This window comes from Panthera pardus, unplaced genomic scaffold, assembly GCF_024362965.1.
Source record: "Panthera pardus isolate Hobbes unplaced genomic scaffold, ASM2436296v1 HiC_scaffold_345, whole genome shotgun sequence".
NCBI classification, from domain to species: Eukaryota; Metazoa; Chordata; class Mammalia; order Carnivora; family Felidae; genus Panthera; species Panthera pardus.
In genome coordinates this window covers 57484-82734 of record NW_026526927.1, presented here as the reverse complement: position 1 = coordinate 82734, position 25251 = coordinate 57484, and the positions used below count along the sequence as shown (strand labels likewise).

The 25251-nt window shown below is 36.1% G+C and overlaps 1 pseudogene; it reads right to left on the bottom strand.

The window, feature by feature from the left end:
• Window positions 1-24030: 24030 nt before the first annotated feature.
• Window positions 24031-24972, bottom strand: LOC109261115 (putative vomeronasal receptor-like protein 4; annotated as a pseudogene).
• Between the last annotated feature and the right edge of the window lie 279 nt (window positions 24973-25251).

The window sequence follows — 25251 nt, the reverse complement described above, 5'->3', positions numbered from 1 at the left end:
CTCTATGATGAAATTCACTGTCATCATTATTTGGACATTGCAATGAATAGAGAGAACATCTGGGAAAACTCTAAAATCAAAGAATCTGTTATTCATAATTCCGAGCTTTCCCTTTCCACAATAGCAGAGCTTTGGATTTGACCTTTGTTCTTATTTGTCTTCTATAAGATTATGCCCAAACACTGAAACCTACAATTTCTCAAACAAGGGAACTTGCATCAGCAAATAATACTTATGAGCAGCCAAACTTTCTGCTGCACACAAATGAATAGAGAGGCACCAAGAATGTTGACATTCAGCATTCATTATCAAGTTTTAATAAATTTCAGGTTATTGAGGAAATGATCTGAGGTGATGAGGCTGCAGGTTTAGCTCAACAGAGTATTTCTAAATATCTACCTTTCTCTGCAATAACTGAAATTATATAAATATTCATTGATCATCTGTACAGAAAATATTCCGGAATATTTTTTAGGGTGAAAAGGATGAAATTTGGATTGAGATTTTGGTAACTGAGTGTAGATGAATGCATCATAGGCCCAAGCATCCTTATTTTTAAGGTGGACTGGCTAGAATTACCAAGAGGAAGAAGCACATAGTTTATATAAGAACAAATCACCTTTGTAATAAAATTACAAGTGAATTTACAAGTGAAGCAGGATGTGAAGACATTTTGCATACAGTTTTTCCTAACTTGATTAGCTTTCAGTCCTGGGGATATTTGACCAATGGGCCAAATTCTGTCAAGGCTGGTTTAAACTGGCAAAGAAAATATGGCCCCAGTTTGTTAGTGAGCCTGCAACTATTCCTGTGGGCCTAGTACCAGATTTGAATATATCGAGGACTCAATTTACCAAACTATAACCATTTATATACTATTGCTCTTCCTTTTTTTCGCAAAAATTTCCCCTCTGTATCACTTCTGTTTGTATTTACTTAATATTTTTAAATCAATTCATATTTTTATTTGAATTTGTTTTGCAAGGGTACTTTATGTCATTTTCATGAGTGGAAATTCATGATAACCCTGTGCCATAACGAGAAGGTGACTATAAGCTAAACTTAAAGGAAACAGAACAATGTTATTAAATTTTAGCTGGATAATGATGCTTAACAAAGGCTTGTAGCCTGAAGTGCACCTTAGTGTGTTACAAGGGAGAAAACAAGTTTTAGAGAGCTATTTAAGACACACTGGCAGTGAACTGAGACTTTCCTCCTTGGAGTAATCAAGACTAAATGATAACTGGAAAATACTTGTCTAACATGTAACTTAATATTAGCCAAAATTATCTCCACTGGTAAGAGTGCCACACTATAAGATAATGAGAAACACTTACTTATACTGACCCACTGGCTGCTGCCTCACATAGGATTGTGTTCAGTTGCATGTAGCCATTATTCAACTCTTGTGGCTTAATCAAATAGGTGTTTTTATTTGTTCTCACATCAGTTGAAATCTGGAGATAGAGTGTAGGGATGGGGCAGGTGCGTGAGAAGGTGGTCCATGACCCAGCTTCCTTCTAGCTCTCTGCTCCTCCACCTAAGCCTCCACAGAGAAACACAAGTAAAAGGTGAAGGGCAAAGAGCAGCCTGCCAAGCCTTCCTTTCTAACATGAAAAATTTCATAGCTTATTCTTCAGGTGATTTCCATCTCATTGGTCAGAATACAAGGGCTTTGTGGCAAGTAAGTCTTTTTCTGCACATTTTCTCTCTGAACAAGGCTAGGGAACTACTAATAAAGATGAAGGGATAAAGCAGTATCTGACAACAACCATACCAAACTATTCTCCCTGGAATCACAAATTATTATCCTTGATACATCTTACTACTTAGAGAAATTTGTACCAGTTGGTATTCGGGGTCACAGGACAATACCATCAGTGACCCCATACTATTGCTGGATACCATCACACAAGAATGGATCTACCTAGGTGGCAATGGAAGCTACTCAGAAACTTGAGTTTAATATGCCCTGGGTATATTACAACCCAGGTTTGTCGCAACCCACAAGTAGTTCAGTGGCCCTTTTCTGCATGCCCTGATTTCTTCCTTTTCTGACTTTCTCATATCTACATTATCATTCAAGCACACATGACAATTCTATCTAAAATATATCAGTGATATCAACAAAAGTGGAGTGTGTTTTGGTAATCTTACTAAATGTACGTCTTAGTAAATGTCTCAGCTCTTTATAGTGTTGGCTGGTTTGTTCAGACATAGAGACCAGATACATATACACACGTGATATGTGTGTGTGTGTGTGTGTGTGTGTGTGTGTATAGGCAGTTACATATTTTCCTTAATTATATATATACATTTTTCTCTTTTGTCAATATATTTTCTCCCCTGATACTTTGTGGTCATTCATCTAACTGCATTCTGGGATCATCTGCTTACATGAGTGATTTATCTCACTCAAATGCACAGAAAAATATCCCCTCCAAAGCAGTTTGAATACCTTAGGGAAAAAAAAGAAAATACAGTTCAGAAAAATTTTCGTTCCCAGGAGTCTAAAGTTTTAGAAACCTCTCCTATGTTTTCCATTTTTCTGTAAAATCTAAGGCTTAATGTGAATAATCATTGTGGTTACATTTTATCCAGAGAGATTATATATCTGTCAAGAAACTAAATCCCCAAGTCTACTGTAGTTGAATGAAATGCAGCAGAAAAACAATTTATTTGATAAATCAAGATTTCCCATTTTTGTCTAAACTACCCAGAACATCTATGTAGAAGTGAGTTTTAAAAATTACCATTTGCCTAATGTTTGCCCCCAGTCTTTACTTTGTTGGACTATATCTGACTTAATGTTAGTAAAATTGGTATTTTTGTTATGCTTGACAGATTTAAAAGTATTTAACCTTACATAATCTAATTTGATTCTAATTTTTATAAAGTTAGTGGAAAGTATATTATCATCTACATTTTATAGATAAAATTGAAAGTGTTTTAAGTGTCAGGTGTAGAGTCTGCATTTAGTTCTATGCTTCAGCGATTTGCCAGACCATTGGGAAACATTTCTTTTTCCTTAATAAAAGGCAGTCTGAATTGTTATATATATTGACAATGAGCATAAGGTACCAGGACTAGACATTTCACTGATACAGTTTCTGTGTACAATGGATAAATCTGCCATGTTCCAGATTGAGGACAAGTACCTCTCTTTACTAATCTGGGAGATAAGGTTTGAAAGAATGAAGTGTGGTAGAAGGAGGAGGAGCAAAAATTATTTATTTTTTTCCTTCATGGTTTATAACTTTGGGCATCTTATTTAAGCAGATCTTTTCCCACCCTGAAATCTTAAAGATATGCTTCTATATTTTTCTAAGAATTTTCCAGTTTTGTTGGAAATTATTCTTTTATGTTCTTTAAATTACTTGGTATTTATTTTTATGAATGATGTAAGGTAGGGATCATTTCCCCCCCAATAATCCAAGTAATGGTCTTGGATTATTTATCGATGTGTCAATCTTCTCTCCACTAACATGTAATGCTACCTTAGTCATTTGTTATTTTTGTATGCATGTGTATTTTGTATGCATGCATTTGTTTGTTTGCATGCCTGTGGATCAGCCAGGAGACCAGTGTGGCTAGAGCAATTAACATGACATTGGTCCAGATGTAAAAGTTTCCACCAGTGATACACTCTATTAATTTTCAGACTTTATAATACGTCTTTATAATTTGATAAAGTACCCAATATTTAGGGGTTGGAGGCATCAGAGGAAATGAGCAGTGTGAGATTTGGTTGAATTACAAAGTGAAAGAATGATGATCTAAACATGAGTGGTAGAAAATAAGCTCACCTGAAGTACCACACTAATGTACTAGTCTTCTAAGCTTTTGTTCTTGTCCCCTTCACAATCTGTTTTATTCTCATCAGTCGCAGTCAAACCATGAAAATTAAGCCAGATCATGTAACTCCTCTCATCAGATTCTCCAATGACTTCCCAGCTCATTTGAACTAAATCCAAAATCCTTAACATTCAGACCTACACAGAATTACAAGAGTAATTCTGACCTCACCACTTATCACTCTCCACTTTTGACAATCTGCTTCAACTCTGCTGGCCTCATTTCAGTTCCTCAAACCTGATAGCCATAGTTCAGCTGTAGGGCCTTTGCACATGTTCTGCCTGGAAACCTTCTCTGCCAGATGGTTGCTGTCATCCTTCATTTTATTCTTATCCCTGTTAAAAAGGCACCTCACTAAAGAGTCTTTGGACTACAGAGCACTTTCCCACCATCGATGTTTAACCCATTACTGTGCTTTATTTTTTTCATAGCACTTCCTACTCCTAGAAATGTCACATATTGATTTTCTTACTGTCTGGTCTTCCTCCCTTCACAACATTTATATGCCCCATTTCAGCAAGGCCCTCATCTCTTCATGCACTGCTGTATCCCAGAAAGTTAAAACAACACCTTCACTGCAAGCACATCACTCAATGTAATTTAAATAGAGAAAGTGCCATTTACCTTTAAGCCAGTTCAGGACTCATGGAGAAATTCCAGCAAAAATCATGAACTTTGGGGTCACATAGAACAGGAATTTGAAACCCTACTCGAAGACTTATTAAATGTGTCCTGACTTACTTTAAGCCTTGAAAACTGATCATCAAAGGGATTAAATAACTTGTTCAAAGCCTATCAGATAGAAGAGCAGATTCCCATTTAAGATTTTGCCTGACACTTTCCACTGTGCTAAGTGTTTTCAACACAGTAACACTAAGGGACTAATAAAGTATTTAGCATCTCTGCTCTGATAACTGGAATAAGTTGAACCAGACAATGGTATTAAAACCAATGACAAAGGTCTGGTACCACCAGTAAGCGAGAGAACAGTGACTTGGTTTTTAAAAGGGCAGCACTCAAAATGCAACTGTAAGATTTTTTGTTTCTTTAAGCCCTGTATTCTACACTATTTCATAGGAAGAAAGTGACATTTGTATATTTTTTATTACCTAAAAACAAATCTGTTTCCATTTATAAAAGCAAACTAGGAATAATAGTAAATGAGGCAATCTGTTTTTCTCAGTTGTCTGTGCAGAAAGCATTTGTAAGACATAAAAGAGCATTCAATGGAGTTTTGGGGAGTTGGTCACAGGGGAATTTCTATATGTTCTTTCCCAAGAGACCTCATGGAATCGCAATAAATCAGTAAATCTGTCACGATCTGGCCTTCTTTGCAGACTTCCTAGATTTGTTCCTAGAATAGCTCCTTCTCCTGGGAAGTACTTATTTTTAACCTCCCAAAACTCATGTACATTATTTCTTTAGATGTATTGCCATATTTGCTCTGGTTATGTGCTAGTTTTCCTGGCCAGGAGTGATGATGACAATGATGATAGTAGCAACAATAATAACACTAAATGAAGAAAAAGCACTTTACATCTATTGCTACTAATGTAGCCTCAGAACAACATGATAAAGTACTATTACTTTAATCTCCATTTTAGAGATGAGGAAACAGAGGCACAAGTAGATTAACTAAGTTTCCCAGGTGCACACAACCAGAAGGAATGGGGCCTGAACTCATACCAGGCAGCCTACCACTGGTGCCTGTGCTCTTAACCACAAAGCTGGGCTGTTGCATGTAGGTGGCTGTATATCTCTGATGGGGTCTGATCTGATCTGTGTTAATTTTGCTGTTTCGGTGCCCAGAGAGGAATCTCATTTCCCTACTTCCGAGTTATGAAGAGGCTAGGCGGAGGCACAATATCACACATGTGCCATGAAAATGACCACATTTTCAGAAGCATGTAGTGGGGGCATGTGATGTATTAATGGATGTTTGCATCAATTGCAGGGTTAAAAGATCATTTAGAACTCTGCATGATTGCTTAGAAGCATGAAATGTGGGGATATTTTGGAAATTGTGTTGGTTTGTGGAAAAAGGCATGAGAGTGTTTGAGTTTTGAAAGTTTCTGTCTATATGTATGGAGAGAGAGCAAGACAGAGACAGACACAGAGACAAAGCAGAGACAGAGAAAGTCCATACCCAAAGTAAATCTATCTGCCGTCCTTCAGCTGCCCTAAAAATCTGGCAGCTGATCCCAGTTAAAGGCAAAAATACCTTAGGAGGATAAAGGAAACTTTCTAGTATGCACCCAGAAATCTCAGCATTTTTGAGTGATAGAGGGAACTTTATTTATATGGTGGAATTGGGGCCTGTCCCCCAATAATACCAATGTAAAAACTTTGTACCATATTTTTTAGTGAAGTTTCATTTTAGTATTTCTTATACTTTGTTTTTCCCCTAGGGAAAGAAAAAAGGAGAAAAAAAATGAAGGGCACCTTTTATTCCTATAGTATCCTAACACAATTTCCCTATTAAGTTATGTGGAATTGAAATTATATTTGCCCAAAGAAAATTGAAGAAAATGCAAAACTCATTACAAAGAATGGAGCTATTAAAAATTGAAATAATGATACTAACCTGGAATTGCAGAAACCACGAACCTCATAATCATTAATTTCCTGTGTTTCAGATGGTATGTGTTATTGCCTTTCTGAGGCAGAGCCTCATAAGACACAATGATGGAGCTGTCTGATTAGTCTTTTCTGAATGGTTTACATGTAAACCTCTTCATTCAGTTTATGGCTATTGTTACTGTTTATAGAACCCATTCTTCTCTCCTCTTTGGCTGTAGGGTTTTGTTTTTGTTTTTTTGTTTTTTTACCCTAAAACCCATTGTGTTAAACATATTCTTAATTGCTACTTGCCATGTTGATCTTTTTGTTGTTTTCAAGTGTTTCCATCAATGGACAGGTTTTTGTATTGTTTTGTTTTGTTTTGTTTTGTTATGGAAAAAGTGCCTGAACTATAATTATGGGGAAGGTTAGAACATTTTCTTTTAAATAAAACTGTTTCTGTTACACAATCTTTCAACTTCTCACCCGTAAATAAAAAATGTATTAATGTATAATGTATCACACTAGTTCATGGTGGGTTTAGGAATATACTGACTTTCTTTATCAAATATGAGCCTCTGAATCATGTATAAGTAATATTCCTCAGATCCTCCGTAGCGCTGAATTTTCAAAGTTGTAATTAAAGGTTCATATAATTGTCTTTTATCAAAGGTAATTTTAAGGGATGACTTAATATTACAAGTTAAGGCTTTATTTTCAAAGGGAGAGGAGCAGGGAGGAAATGAGAAAGAGAGCCTTTGCTTTCAAGGCAAAGGGATCTACTTCGTGTGAAATCATCAGTCTCAAAAAGCGAAACACTCAATGCACACTCTGTTACAATTACGGGGTCCCCTGACTCGTCCTGCCCCCTTGAAAGGATAGCCACATTCCCACTAATTCACCTGCCACAGGACCATTTCAGCTTCCAGGCCTGCATATATGCCACTCCCCAATTTGTCATCTATTCACTTGCATTGTTAGGTTTTGTACAGTTTGAAATACACATCAATTTAATCCTTGTATTACTGTGCAAATGCACACTCAGTGGGACTCTTTACATGAATAATGCTTGGTACTCAGCAGTAGCATCTACATCCAAGATATTTCCATTCTATCTTAAATAACCTCTGTACACATGAAGAAATGACTCTCTTCCCACTGTTCCAGCCATCCTTTCTGTTTTGAGTCTATGAGTTCACATACTGTAGTTTCCGCATATAGGTGTATGCGTTTTCGTTTGTGTTTTCTTTCAAAAAGCATATTACTTATTCAAGGTGCATCCATTTTGTAGCACCTTGTAAAATTTATGATCTTTTATGTCTGAATAGTTTTCCATTGTGTGCATGGGTCAATTTTATTTATCTTCTCTTCACTTGATGGACTTTTGGGTGGTTTCTCCATGGCTACCATGAATACTGCTGTCGTGGACATTTGGTGCACAATTTCTGTCTCTTACTATAATGCGGATACATGTCATTCTGCATTTGACAATCGCATAAAATCCTAAGGCACATAGAAGGTCTTTCAATAAAGCCTGTGAACTTGATTTCAGAAGTATCGATGTCCTTTCATGAATTGTGACATATGTAATAGGCTCACGTAAGATGTTTTGAATGCGGGAAAGTGGAGGCTGGTATATTAGGACTTGCTGTATTATCAGCTCATATTTTATATTAATCAAATCCTGTTCTCAGTCATGTCTACTAATTTCAAAAAATCTGGAATCAGTGTTTCACAGGGAGATTTATATTTATCTTGTTCAAAAGGTAGCTAATGGGCATACATTACAGTACTACATACTTTTGTACTATTCAACATGGATCCTGTGTTAACATAGAAATCCTTCTTAATTTCTATAGTTATTGTACTATGATTGACTTTATGAATTTAACTTTGTAGCCATGAAATCACTGAAAAACCTGCCTCAGCATTTTATACTGTTCTGGTAGTATAGGATAATGAATGAAAAGAATTTTTCTTAATCAACTTAATGAGTAAATTTCTACAGTACCTTCCTCTGGTTCAGGAAGAGTGTACACACTGATGCACAAACAAATGCAGTCTCTTTTCCTTATGGATGTTGTTGTCCCGGGCGGCACATCTTCTTCTTCATTTCCACAGCAATTTCCTGGGAAATGCAGAGAAATAGAGATTAAGGTTGGCATCTTGCTGGAAGAAGACCACAGAACAATTTGTTATGTTTTACTCATAGTTCGACCTTCCAATCTCCCTGCTCACCAGCTGCCCGACAAATCTCATGCGTCAAAAATGGTCTTATAATCAATCTGGTGCATTACTTTGATTCAGGGATGTTAAACCAAATTTGTGTTTGACAGATAATGCCACTTGTTAATTGTATGTTATTATTTTGATATATTGTTGGATTCAACTTGCACATTTTAAAAATAATTTATGTGTCTATATCCATAACAGACAATGCTCTGTAGCTTACTTGTGATTTCTTTTTCTTGATCTGTTTCCTGGGTAATAACTGGCCTCAAAAAATGTCTTGGTAAATGAATTTGTCAATTTCCCAGTGGTTTCCCTGTTTTGGAAGTATTTGTAAAGTATTGGTATTTTAAATTATTTTAATTAAATGTTTCATAAATTGAAGTGGAAATCCACATGCGTCTGGGCATTTGGTTGTGTGCAGAAAAATATCTCTTAACTCTCTTTAGTATAGTTCTATTCATATTTATATTCCTTCTTGACTTTAGTTAGACAATGTGTATTTATATAGGAATTGAATTCTAGTTGGTAGCATTCATGTTGTTATATTTTTACCAGTTGTGATGGAATAATAAGGAATAGTGAAGTAGAAAAATAAGTTTTTGGGGCAACTATAATACCAATTTCATAGATCCCTCTGTTGTAGGAAAGAGTGTTACTACACTCCTAGACTTACTACTCATCTCTATTGTATGGGAGAGATATAATACATAATCCAAACAAATAAGGAACTGTGCCACTTGATTTTGGGCTTTATCAATACCATGGAATAATCCTAATTTTTCTCTTGCATGAATATTGGAGGACATAATAAGTTTTTATAAGAACATTTAAATGACATATAGAATAGCATTGAGATATGAAATATTAATGAAAGAGAGTCGTTAACATTACATATCCAAAGTTAGGCAATATTCAAACGATATCCACATATAGACATAGTTTCACAGAATTTAATGTATAAAAAACAATTCATGTAAAACAGACACTAAGACATTTAAATTATATTAAGTGATGATAAAGTTATCATAGTAATAATGTGATATATATACATATATATCAAACAAATAAACACTTTCTAAGTGCCAAATAACTGTATTATAAAGTTTTTACAGTTCAAGTCACAAATTTGAAGTATTGTTCATGACTAAGAGAAGATGTCACAGACACACATGCCAGAGAATATTAATTTAATTGGCACATTTTAAGGCCTAAAAAATCATAAAATATATGAAAGCAGAAATCTCACATGTCATATTCTCTGGGCTCTGTGAAATTACGATAGATACTGTCAATTTAAATGTAATCAAAAATTAGTATCAAACTAAATGCATATCTTAATTAAGACATTTTGCATAATTACGACATAGAAAATCCAAACTGAGATTACTTCTACAAAGACTTGGAAGTAAGAATAAAGCATAGCAGGTGGAGGAAAGGACTTGAATTCACAAAACTAAGCTCTACCAAGAGTAACTCAATTTTCCAGAAAAACAGTAATGCATTGTGATGCACAGACTTCATTAATAGTCACAGATCATCCCACCAGAAATTTGTACAAAATGAAGGTATTTTCAAATATGATCAAATAATCATTTTCTACAAACAATATTGTGATATGGCAACTTTGAAGATAAAAGAAATGTTTGAAATTCATAACAGATAAAATTTTATAAGATACTGTTGTCTGCCCCTATACACACACACACACACACACACACACACACATATTGATATATTTTCCTCATGTGTACAATGTGGATTTCGTGGCTTTAATTTTTAAAAAGTGTGCAATTTCCAAAACTCCTTTCATGCTATTTTAAATAACTAAAATTACTCAAAATTAAAGGAATTGTTGGGAGTAGCTAAGGTGTCATAAAGTAACGGGACCCTGGGCTTTCTTCATACCTAAAACACAGCTATATTGAGATCAGATCACTTGGAACACCCTGGAAATCAATCTGCAGAGTGGGAAAAGGATCTCCACAGTTGGAGGTAGACAGTGTAGAGGGTGGGATGCTTAATTCAACATAAAATCAAAGCACACCTAGGTAAAGCTCCAAACACTACCCATGCAAGCAAAGAGATATTCTGAAAACGATGGACCAATGGGAAAGAGCAGCTAAAACACAACAATATAGTGCATACTGCGTACACCAGAAACACTTTCTGAAATTACAGGCCCTAGACAGTGTATGGTCCCTTTTGAATATAGTAGTACTTTCAGGTGCAGGAAATATAACAGGCTTTTAAAACATGCAAAACACAGAAATTTAAGTAAGATAGAGGAAATTTCCCCAAATCAAAGCCCAAGAAGAAATCACATCCAGGGTCTTGCTCAAAACAGATGTCTGAATAAGAATTTTGAAGAAAGGGTCATAAGACTAATAGCTGGACTTGGAAAAAGATGCCAGAGAAAACACGACTGCATAGATCAAAGACCTAAAAACTAGTTGGGCTGAAATAAGAAATGGTATAACTGACTTTCAGTACTGATTGGATACAGTCACAACGAGGATTGAAGAAGCAGAGGAGAGAATATGTGATATAGAAGATAAAACTATGGAAAATAATTAAGCTGAAAAAGAAAGAGGTAGAGGAAAATACAAGATCATAAGGGGAAACTTTGAGAAATAAGTGATTCTATTAAATGAAACCATATCTGTATCATAGGAGTCCCAGAAGAAGATTAGGGAAATGGAGCAGAAGTTTTATTTGAGCAATTTATAGCTGTAAACTTACCTAATCTGGGGAAGTAAACAGACATTCAAGAGCAAAGGCACAGAGAACTTCCCTCAAAATCGACAAAAGTAGGTCAACACCATGAAATACCATAGTGAAACTTGCAAAATACAAAGATAAAGAGAGAATCTTGAAAGCAGCTAGGGACAAAATGTACTTAACCTGCAAGGGTATACACATAATATTAGATTTCTCTCTGAGTGGAGAAAAAATTTATAAACAAAGCAAAAAAGACTACACAGGACCAGGATATATCACCAGAAACAACCAACTCTACAGGTAACACAATGATGCCAAATTCATATCTTTAAGTAATCACTCTGAATGTAAATAGATTAAATGTTCCAATAAGAAGACATAGGGTATCAGAATGGAAAAAAAGGTCCATCTGTATCATGCCAACAAGAAATTAACTTTCAGTGTGAAAAGAACTTCAGATTGAAAATGAGATGGTTGAGAACCATCTTTTATGCTAAAGCATGTCAAAAACCGCCAGAGTAGTCCAACTTATAACAGGCTAGATTTTAAAAAATGTAACAAGAGAAGGGTTTTATATCATAATTAAGGAGTCTGTCTTTCACGATCTCACAGTTGTAAATATTTATGCTCCCAACTTTAAAACACCAAAATATATAAATCAATTAATAGCCAAAAATAAACTCATTGATAATAATCCCATAATAGTAGGGGATTTTAATACTCCACTTGTACCAATGGACAGATCATCTAAGCAGAAGATCAACAAGGAAACAATGGGCCTGAATGACATACAGGACCAGATGGACTTAATAGATATATTCAGAACATAGCCTAAAGTGACAGAATATACATTGTTTTCAATTATACATGGGACATTCTCCAGACGGGATCACATGGTGGATCATAAATCAGCCTTCAACAAGTACAAAAAGATAAAGATCATATGCATATTTTCAGAGGACAACACTATGAAACTTGAAATCAACTCCAAGAAAAAAAAAAATAAGAAAGCTCTCCAATGCATGGAGGTTAAAGAACACACTACTAAAGAATGAATGGGTTGGTGGAGGAAGCCAACATGGCGGAGAAGTAGGAGGATCCATACCTCCCGCATCTCACAAAGAAGTGACGAGGCCAAAGGACTTTGAACCTCAGAGTCTGGGAGCAAAAGAGTCTGAATCTACCAGGAATATAATGGATCAATTGGAGAAAAGATAGGTGGGGGATTGCAAACTGGGGGAGATAATACAGGCAATTTAGGCATGGAGGGGAGGGACCCATTTCTGCAGAGAGACACAGGGAAGAGAAAGAGCCGCTAGGGAAGTGTACGACCATATGTGGACAGGAGAAAGACCTCGGACTGGGAGTGAGAGGGATCCTATCTCTAACTGTGGGGCTTTCTTCCCACCGAGGCCGGATCCCTGTTCCTGCACCTGGGGAGGAGGGGAACCAGTCCTGGGTTAGGTGGTAGGTTGTGAGTCCACAGTTGGAGAAAGCAGTCCCCTCCCTGGAGGTCTGCACGATAGTACAAAGCCTGCCTGTGCCTGCCACCCCGGGGTTCAGTGGCTGGGCATAGTCTGCAGTAGGAGAAAGGGGCTCCCTCCCTGAAGTGCTGTGCGAAAAGACAAAGCCTGCCTGTGTCTGCCTGTGTCCACCACCCCTGGGGTTCAGTAGCGTGTTCTGTGGCACAGTCTGCAGTAGGTGAAGGTGGTCCTCCCTGAAGTGTGGCAGCACAGACAAAGCCAGTCGGGGCCACATATCGGGACACACTGAGAGGTGCTTCCCCAGTGCCAGAACACATGGAATGAGACGTTGAATCCTGGGCAAGTGCAGGGTCAGGGAAGTTGGAAGAGCTAGAAGGACTGCCCCACCTGCTCCCAGGGCACAGTGAGGACGACTCAGAGTCACCAGGTCCAGTTCCACGGAGATTACACTGGGGGATAACCATTTCCCCACCACCACCACCAAGGCAGGGCCTCAGGGATCACTCCTGGGGCCCATAGTGGAGGTGGGTCCAGACTGCTCCAAACCACTCCCCTTGGAACTGGGTAACTGCATATATACCTGAGCTGGACAGACCCTGCTGACAGCTCCCCAGCCCAGCATTACAGCATTGCCTGGATTAACTCTAGGTCAATTCTGGATATATAAATATATTCACCCACCACCACCATTTCTCCTTCTTATCTTTTCCTTACCCTAGACTGGTTACTCTGGTTATTGGCTTGTCTAAACAGACATATTTAATCCATTGTCTTGATACATGTTCTACACATCCTTCTTTACACTCCTTTCTCTCTCTCTGGAATAATCAAGCCATATAGTTTCTCTGGGTAACTTTATCTTCCTTTCTTTTCCCCTGCCTCCTTCTTTGTTTTTCTTTCTCACTCTCTGGGTTAAGCTTTTTAGTCTCTCAGCCTAGTCAGTTTTTATTTTTTCTTTTCCCCAAGATCCTGTATTTGTCTCTTTGTATGTGCTCTTCCATCAGCCTTGCCACCACCCTGTTCTTTACTTGTAGTTGGTGTTTTAGGATTTTTTGTTTTTAGTTTTTTTCGTTTTTGTTTATTTGTGTTATTTGTTTGTTTATGTGTTTTTGACTCCTGTTTGTCTGTCTGTTTGTTTTCATTTACAGGGCTACTCCAAGGAACAAATCAAAGTGCATCTGGTGGAGGGTCCAAAATATCACTACAAGTAAGGTAATAAAATAACCAAAGTCATAACAACAGAGAAGCAAGTAACAATCTACAAAGAACACCTCCTGAAGGGCCAGGCCCTGGACAGTGTATGACCCCCTCCCACCCCAACCCCCATGATATAGCAGTGCTCTCAGGTGCAGAGCACACAACAAGCTTTTAAAATACATAAGGGACAGAAAACTGAGCAGATGACAAAACTGAAGAATTCTCCTCAAAAGAAATTCTATGAAGTAGCAACAGTTAACAAATTGATCAAAACCAACTTAAGCAATATAACTGACAAGAATTTAGAATAATAGTTATAAAATTAATTTCTAGGCTTGAAGAAAGCATAGAGGACAGCAGAGAATCTATTGCTACAGAGATCAAGGGACTAAAAACCAGTCATGATATATTATAAATGCTATAAATGAGGTACAAAATAAAATGGAGGTGGCCACAGTGTGAATTAAAGAGGCAGAGGGGAGAATAGGTGAATTAGAGGATAAAAATATGGAAAAAGAGGAAGCTGAGAAAAAGAGAGATAAAAAAATCCAGGAGTATGAAGGGGGAATTATGGAACTAAGTGATGCAATCAAATGGAACAATATCCATATCATAGGAATGAAGAGAGACAGAGAAAGGGGTTGAAGGTGTACTTGAACAAATCATAGCTGAGAACTTCCCTTATAAAGAAAGAATTCTGAAAGCATCCAGGGATAAACAGGCCTTAACATACAAAGGGAGACACATAAGGATAGTAGCAGACCTCTCTACTGAAACTTGGCAGGCCAGAAAGGAATGGCAGGAAATCTTCAATGTGATGAACAAGAAAAAAATATTCAGCCAAGAATCTTTATGCAGCAAGTTGTCATTCAGAACAGAAGGAGACATAAAGGTTTTCTGAAACAATCAAAAACTGAAGGAATTCATCACCACTAAACCAGCCCTACAAGAGATTCTAAGGGGGATTCTGTGAGTGAAATGTTGCAAGGACCACAATGTACCAGAGACATCACTACAAGCATGAAACCTACAGACATCATGATGACTATAAACCCATATCTTTTTATAATAATGCTGAATGTAAATGGACTAAATGTTCCAATCAAAAGATGTAGCATATCAGAATGGATAAAAAATATAAAAAATAATAAAAAAAGACCTATCTAGTTTCTCTCTACAAGAGACTCCTTTTAGACCCGAGGTCACCTTCATACTGAAAGAGAGGGAATGGAGAACTGTCTATCATGCTACTGGAAATCAAAAGAAAGCTGGAGTAGCCATACTTATATCAAACACACTAGACTTTAAATTAAAAGCTGTAACAAAAGATGAAGAAGGGCGTTATATAATAATTACAGGGTCTATCTATCAGGAAGAGCTAACAATTATAAATGTCTATGTGCCAAATACAGGATCCCCCAAATGTATAAAACAATTACTCACAAACATAAGCAACCTTATAAGAATGTGGTAATTGCAGAGTACTTAAATAATCCACTTATTAAAAGGATAGATCATATATGATAGATCATCTGAGAGAATCAGTAAAGAAACAATGGGCCAGAATGATACATTGGGGCAGATGGACTGGAGAGATATATTTAGAACTCTGCATCCCAAAGCAACAGAATATACTTTCTTCTTGAGTGCACATGGAACATTCACCAAAATAGATCACATACTGTGTCACAAAACAGCCCTTTGAAATATAAAAGAATTGATATACCATGCACACTTTCAGATCACAGTGCTTTGAAACTTGAAATCAACCACAAGAAAAAGGCTGGAAAACCTCCAAATAATGTAAGCTAAAGAACATCCTACTAAAGAATGAATGGGCTAAACAGGCAATTAGAGAAGAAATTAAAAAAATATATGGAAACAAATGAAAATGAAAATACAACAATCCAAACGCTTTGGTATGCAGCGAAGGCAGTCCTGAGAGGAAAATACATTGAAATCCAGGCCTATCTCAAGAAACAAGAAAAATCCCAAATACAAAATCTAACAGCACACCTAAAGGAACTAGAAGCAGAACAGCAAAGACACCCCAAACCCAGCAGAAGAAGAGAAGTAATAAAGATCAGAAAAGAAATAAACAATATAGAATCCAAAACAAACAAAAAACAAACAAGAAAAAAAAACAAACACAGTTGAGCAATGAATGAAACCAAGAGTTGTGTTTTTGAAAAAATAAACAAAATTGATAAACTTCTACCCAGGCTTCTCAAAAAGAAAAGGGAGATGACCCAAATAAATAAAATCATGAATGAAAATGGAATTATTACAACAAATCCCTCAGAAATACAGACAATTATCAGGGAATACTATGAAAAATTATAGGCCAAAAAATGGACGACCTGGAAGAAATGGACAAATCCTGAAACTCCTACACACTTCCAAAACTCAAGCAAGAAGAAATAGAAAATGTGAACAGACCCAGAAGTAGTGAAGAAATTGAATCAGTTATCAAAAATCTCCCAAAAAATAAAAGTCCTGGACCAGGTGGCTTCTCTGGGGAATTCTTCCAGACATTTAAAGCAGAAATAATACCTATCTTTCTCAAGCTGTGGCAAAAAAAAAAAAAAAAAAAAAAAAAAAAAGAAAGAAAAAGAAGGAAAACTTCCAGGCTCATTCTATGAAGCCAGCATTACTTTGATTCCCAAACCTGACAGAGACCCAGCAAAAAAAGAGAACTACAGGCCAATATACCCGATGAATATGAATGCAAAAATTCTCAAAAAGATACTAGCAAATCGAATTCAACAACATATAAAAAGAATTATTCACCATGATCAAGTGGGATTCATTCTTGACCTGCAGGGTTGGTTCAATATTTGCAAATCAATCAACGTGATACATCACATTAATAAAAGAAAAGATAAGAACCATATGATCTTATCAATAGATGCAGAAAAAAAAACATTTGACAAAATAAACATCATTTCTTAGTAACAACCCTCGAGATATTTGGTATAGAAAGAACATACTTAAAATCATAGAAGTCATTTATGAAAAGACCACAGCTAATATTATCCTCAATGGGGAAAAACTGACAGTTTTCCTCCTTAGATCAGGAACACTACAGGGATGTCCATTCTCACTGCTGTTGTTTAACATAGTGTTGGAAACCTTAGAATCAGCAATAAGACAACAAAATGAAATAAAAGCCATCAAAATTGGCAAAGATGAAGTCAAACTTTCACTACTTGCAGACAACATGATATTCTGCATGGAAAATCCACCACACTCCACCAAAAGTGTGCTAGAACTAATACATGAATTCAGCTAAATTGCAGGGTACAAAATCAATGTAGAGAAATTGGTTGCATTTTTATATACCAATAATGAAGCAACAGAAAGAGAAATAAAGAATGTGATCCCATTCACAATTGCACCAAGAACGTTAAAATACCTGGTAATAAACCTAGCCAAAGATGTAAAATATCTGTATGCTGACAACTATAGAAAGGTTATGAAGGAAATTGAAGAAGATACAAAGAAATGGAAAAATATTCCATTCTTATGGATTGCAAGAAGAAATATTATTAAAATGTCAATACTACCCAAAACAATCTACACATTCAATGCAATCACAATCAAAATTGAACCAGCATTCATCTCACAGCTAGAACAAGCAATCCTAAGATTTGTATGGAACCACAAAAGACCCAAATAGCCAAAGTAATATTGAAGAAGAAAACCAAAGCGGGAAGCATCACATTCCCAGACTTTAGCCTCTGCAACCAAGCTGTAATCAAGACAGTATAGTATTGGCATAAAAACAGACACATAGACTAATTGAATAGGATAGAAAACCAAGAATTGGACCCACAAATGTATGGCCAACTAATTTTTGACAAAGCAGGAAAGAGTATCCAATGGAAATAAAGACAGTCTCTTTAAAAAATGGTGCTGGAAGAACTGGACAGCAACATGCAGAAGAATGAAACTAGACCACATTCTTACACCATTCACAAAAATAAACTCAAAGTGGATGAAGGATGTGAATTTGAGACAGGAAACCATCAAAACCCTAGAAGAGAGAGCAGGAAAAAACCTCTGTGACTTCAGCTGCAGCAATTTCTTAATCGACACCTCTCCAAAAGCAAGGGAATTAAAAGCAAAAATGAACTATTCAGACCTCCCCGAGATAAAAAGTTTCTGCACTGCAAAAGAAACAATCAAGAAAACTAAAGGGCAACCGATGGAATGGGAAAAGATATTTTCAAATGGCATCAGATAAAGGACTAGTATCCAAAATCTGTAAAGAACTCACCAAATCCACACACGAAAAACAAATAATCCAGTGAAGAAATGGGCAGAAGACATGAATAGACAATTCTCTAAAGTAGACATCCAGATGGCCAAAGGACACATGAAAAGATGTTCAACGTCACTCCTCATAAGGGAAATACAAATCAAAACCACACTGAGATATGACCTCATGCCAGTCAGAGTGGCTCACATTAACAAATTGGAGACTATAGATGCTGGAGAGTATGTGGAGAAACGGGAACCTTCTTGCACTGTTGGTGGAAATGCAAACTGGAGGAGCCACTCTGGAAAACAGTGTGGAGGTTCCTCAAAAAATTAAAAATAGATCTACCCTATGACCCAGCAATAGCACTTCTAGGAATCTACCCAAAAGATACAGGAGTGCTGATGCATAGGGGCACTTGTACCCCATTGTTTATAGCAGCACTTTCAGCAATAGCCAAATTATGGAAGGAGCCTAATTGTCCATCAACTGACAAATGTATAAAGAAGATGTGGTTTATATATACAATTGAATACTACTTGGCATTGAGACAGAATGAAAGCTAGCCATTTGTAGCACCGTGAATGTAACTGGAGGGTATTATGCTAAGTGAAATAAGTCAGGCCAAGAAAGACAGTTACCATATGTTCTTCACTCTTACGTGGATCCTGAGATACTTAACAGAAGACCAGAGGAGAGGGAAATGGGGGAAAAAGTTACAGAGGGGTAGGGGTAAACCATAAGAGACTTAAATGCTGAGAACAAACTGAGGGTTGATGGCAGGTGGGGGAGATGGGAAAGTGGGTGATGGTCATTGCAGAGGGCATCTGTTGGGATGAACACTGGGTTTGTATGGAAACCAATCTAACAATAAATTATGTTTAATATAACAATTAAAAAAAAAGAATGAATGGGTTAACCAGGAAATTAGCGAATAAATTTTTAAAAATATGTGGAAGCAAATGAGCATGAAAACAGAACTGTCCACACACTTTGGGATTCAGCAAAGATCATATTAACAGGAATATACATTAAGGTAAATTCTATCTCAAGAAACAAGATAGTTCCCAAATACACATCTAAGCTCACACCTACAGAAACTAGAAAATGTGCAGCAAATAAAGCCAAAAGCCAGCAGAAGAGGAATGATAAACATTAGAGCAGATATGAACAATATTTGAAACCAACAAACAAAACACAGTAGAAGAGATCACTAAAAATAAATGCAGGTTTTCTGAAAGAATTAAATAAAATTGATAACATCCTTAGTCACACTTATCAAGAAGAAAATAAAGAATACTGAAATTGAAAAAATCACAAATGAAAGAAGGGAGAGTATGTATGCCACAGAAATATAAACAATTATAAGAGACTACTATGAAAAATATATGCCAAAAACTTTGAAATCTGGAAGAAATAGACAAATTCCTTGAAAATCACAAACTACCAAAACTGATACAGGGAGAAATAGAAAATTTGAAGGGCCCTAACCACCAATGAAATTGAATCGCTTATCAAATATCTCTCAACAAACAAAGATCCTGGACCAATTGGCTTCCCAGGAAATTTCTACCAGACATTTAAAAGAAGAACTAATACCTACTTTCTCAAACTGTTCCCCAAAAATATAAATGGAAGGAAGTCTAGCACACTCATTCCAGGAAACCAGCATTACCTTGAATCCAAAATCAGGCAAAGATGCCACAAAAAAGAAAAAAAAAAGGAAGAAGGAGAATTATGGGACAATATCCCCGATTAATCTGGATGCAAAAATCTCAACAAGATACTAGCAAATAGAATTCAACATTATATTAAAAGAACTATACACTCTGATCAAGTGGGATTTATACATGGGCTGCAGAGACGATATAAATATTTGCAAAATAAGTCAACGTGATACACCACATTAATAATAAAAGAAAGGATAAGAATCATGATACTCTAAATAGATACAGAATATGCATTTGACAAAATACAGCACTGTTTCTTGATAAAAACCCTCAAGAAAATAAGGATAGAAGGAAAATTTCTCAACATCATAAAGGCCATTATAGGAAAGACCCACACCTAATATCATCCTCAATGGTAAAAGCTGAGAGCTTCACCCTAATGTCAGGAACACGACAAAGATGTCCATTCTCACCACTGTTGTTCAGCATATTACTGGAAGTCCTAGCCTCAGTAATCACAGAACAAAAAGAAACAAAAGACATACAAATTGGCAAGGGAGAAGTCAAATTTTCACACTTCACAGATGGCATGATATTCTATGTTAAAACCCAAAAGACACCAAAAACTGCTAGAACTGATTCATGAATTCAGAAAGCTGCAAGGTATAAAATCAACATACAGAAACTGGTTGCATTTCTTTACACCAATAGTGAAGCACCATGAAGAGGAAACAAGGAACCAATCCCATTTACAATTGCACCAAATAAAGTAAAATACCAAAGAATAAACCTAACCAAAGAGGTGAAATACCTATAGGGTGAACGATATAAAAAGCTTATGAAAGAAATTGAAGAACACACAAAGTGGGGCCCTTGGTGGCTCAGTCAGTTAAGCATCTGACTTTGGCTTAGGTGATAATCTCTGGGTTCTTGAGTTAGAGCCCCATTTTGGGCTCTATGCTGACAGCTCAGGACCTGTAGCCTGCTTTGGAGTTTGTGCCCTCCCCCCGACTCACATTTTGTCTCTCTCTGTTTCTCAAAAATTGATAAACATTTGAAAGATTAAAAAAAGAAGACACAAAAAATGCATGAACATCCCATGCTTATAGATTGGAGGAACAAATATTGTTAAAATGCTTATACTACCGAGAACAATCTATACATTCAATGGAATCCTTATTAAAATAACATCCGCATTCATCACAGAGTTTGAAAAAAAATCCTAAAATTTGTATGGAAACAGAAACGTCCTGGAGTAGCCAAAGTAATGTTGAAAAGGAGAAAATATGGAGGCATCACATTGTGGACGTCAAGCTATAATCAACAAGGTGGTATGGTATTGGCACAAAAACAGACACATAGTTCAATGTAACAGAATAGAGAATCCAGAAATAGACCCACAAATGTATGACCAACTAATCCTTGACAAGGCAGGAAAGAATATCTAGTGGAAGAAAAGACAGTTTTTTCAGCAAATGGTGCTGAGAAATCTGGATAGTGAAATGCAGAAAAAATGAAGCTGGATCACTTTCATATAGTATAAAAAAAACTAAATTCAAAATGTATGAAAGCCCTAAATATGAAACAGGAATCCATTAGAATCCCATAATAGGAAACAGTAGCCTCTTTGAACTCTGCAATAGCAAATTCTTACTAGACTTGTCTCTAGGAGAATGGGAAACTAAAGGAAAAATGAACTATTAGGAACGTATCTAGATAAAATAGCTTCTGCACATCACAGGAAACAAACAACAAAACTAAAAGACAACAGATGGAATGGGAGAAGATATTTGTAGATTACACATCGGATAAAGGGTCAGTATCCAAAATAGGTACTTCTTAAACACAACACCCAAAATACAAATAATCCAGTGGAGAAATGGGCAGAAGACATTCATACACAATTTCCAAAGAACACACCCAGAGGACCAACAGACACGAAAGATGCTTAACATCACTCATTATCAGAGAAATACAAATCAAAACCACAATGAGATACTACATCACACCTATTAGAATGGCTAAACAAACAAGAGAGGAAACAACAGATTTTGGTGAGGATGTGGAATTAGGATAACCCTTTTACACTTTTTGTGGGACTACAAACTGGTGCAGCCACTCTGAAAACAGTATGGAGGTTCCTCAAAAAATTCAAAATAGACCTACCCAGCAATTGCATCAGTAAGTATATATCCAAAGGATACAAAAATGCTAATTCAAAGGGACACATGGACCACAATGTTTACAGCAGCACTATCAACCATAGCCAAAGTATGTAATGAGTCAAAAGATCCATTGACTGATGAATGGATAAATGTATCATATAATGGAATATTATTCAACAATCAAAAAGAATGAAACCTTGTCATTTGGAAACATATGGATGGAACTAGAGTGTATTATGCTAAGGGAAATGCTAAGTCAGAGAAAAACAAATATATGATTTCACTCATATGTGGAATTTAAGAAACACAATAGATAAACGTAAGGGAAGGGAGGGAAAATGAGATAAAAATGAAGAGAGCAAAACCATAAGAGACTCTTAAATACAGAGAACAAACTGAGGGTTGCTGGAGTGGTGTTTGTTGTAGGGATGGGGTAAGTGTGTGATGGTGATTAAGAAGGCACTTGTTCAGATGAGCACTGGTCATTATTGAAAGTGATGCATCACTCTGTTGTACTTCTTAGAACAATACTACACTATCAGTTAACTAACTTTAATTTAAATAGAAAATATATATACAATACAAAAGTAAAAGAATCCTTATAATGTACAGCAAAGGTAATAATAAAATATAAGAACATCCCAAAAAGTTAAGTAATTCAAGTTAAGGATCTAAAGAAGCAATCAAAATCAGAGACCATCTCGCCATCCAAATATTGGCTGACCACACGGAACTCAAACCTGTGCAGTACTCCAACTTGTCCTCAGGGTGATTGGTACAAAGAAATAGACTAGAGATATCTGCACTATGATATGTCCCAAATTTTACAATGGAATTAGTAATGGTGAAACACAATTAAATGTGCTACTAAGTATAGGGTAGAAGAAATTACATGTCACAAAATAAATATATCAGCAATATGTTTAAAATATTTGATGGACATTGAGGAGGGCACCTGTTGGGATGAGCACTGGGTGTTGTATGGAAACCAATTTGACAATAAATTTCATATAAAAAATAAAACATTTAAGTAAAGACAGGAAAATAGGAAATGAAAATAATGTAGAAAGAAAAGAAACTATACACTTGTAAGATATATTGTGAGGAAGCCTAATATAAGTAAATCTTGAAAATTAAAGGAAATGAAAATTAAATAACTCAGTTTAGTAAACAATATTTTAGTTAAATATAATATTAGTCTAAGTTGATGAGAGAAATAAACTAGAATACTGAACAAAAATATTGAAGCCACATACATTCAAGAGAGAACATTCATGGAGAATAGAGTTGTCACTATGTTATATGAAGATCAGAATGGGAAGAAATAAGAATCATTTAATTGTTTCACTAGTGTGTACAAAATAATAAAACAAAACTAAAAAAATGATGATTATAATAAATTTCTAATTTCAAAACTAGGCATGAAGTTACAAATAAGAAATTAATTGTAGTAAAATCAGATAAGTAAAAATACTCACCATAAATATTAATCAAACTGTGTAAACAAAAGAAATTAATTAAAGAAAAGAATTAATCAAACTGTGTAAACAAAAGAAATTTGTATATATACATACAGAGGTGAGAGTACACTCTCTGCAGCCCTAATAGACGCCAGAACTCATAGAAATAAATATAAATAGTGCTGAGAAAAGTGTTACTCAATTAAAATTAGATGCACAGCTAAATATCTTGAAGTAAAAAAGTAAATACAATTTTCAAATGTTGCATTACCAATAGGTAATTACTAGCATTGTACTGTAGTACAATAGCCATGCTTTAGAGTGTATTTCTCTTGTATAGAGAAAAATTCTCCTTATATATAAATAAACACTATAATTTGAATAACATCAAAATGATCAGTTCTAGATAACGATTTCCAGAATATGTACCTATAACTTGATTGTCATTTTCCCACACTTCCGAAACACATTTTCTATCTTTTATCAGAACTTATTAGCACCAACACACTGACAGTGGCATAGACATTGGGCACAAGCTTCTAGAAATCCAGAATGACTGTGTCATATGCCCATAAGAGAGTGGAGGAGAAGGAGATGATGATTCCCACCTAGTACATGACCACAAAGAAACTTGCCAACAGCAGGATGGTTTGGGTGGCCCTTCTCTCTGGGGAGACTCTTGAGGAAAGACTGGTGCTGTGAAGGTGCTGGCACTGCCTCTGATGCCTGGACAAAAGAATCACAATGTACACACTTGAGAGCAGCATGCCTCTAACAAAGGAAACATCCCTGGATATAGAAAAAGTGAAAAAAGGTACCCTGATGATGGAGTTTAGCGAGAAAGTGAGCTGTATTTACTGACACGCAGTGATTGCTCTGGGACATTACAAGGAGTAGCAGTACACAAGATGCAGTTACTAATGAGAGACAAACTGAGAAACCATAAGATGATAAAAGAATGGAAGATGTGCTTTTTGCACGTATGTTTAAAGCTGGCCAACCAGCTTTAAAGCAGGCCAACCAGGAGGTGCTAGGGCTGATCATGATGGCTTTGAACATGCTCAGGAGGCAGATGGTGCTCATGGAGAGACCCCGTGTCACCCTGATCATGCAGAATAAAGCCTTGCATTTGAAATCATTTAGAAAGTTCAGTACTTCAAACAGGTCTGAAGACATTAAAAACAGTGCAGCGAGGAGTTTCATTATGTGGACAAAGGCCAAGTGATAGATGATCAGGTCAGAAGGCTTATGCCTGTGATCCAGAAGTAGCATGAAGATGTGGAAGAGAAGCAGGAAGGTGTTGGCAAAACTTCCAATACCAACTTGTAAAAACTGGCCTATCTTCATAGTAATATAAATGGAAGATATCATCATCACAGTGACAAAGAAAAAACATATTTTGTGTATCCGAAAAATTAGACCTCACAATATCAATGTCATCCATTCTGTTGTCAAAATCATCACAACACATTTTTTATTTTACTCCATTAATCATTAAGTCTATATTGTATAAAGTCTTAGAAATACAGTCTCTAAATTATTTGTACACCATTTGACTGTGTGTATATTATATACATACATATCTATCTGTTATCTTCCTATATCTATCACTCTATCTGTCTATAATATATGTATCATCTAACTTGGGAA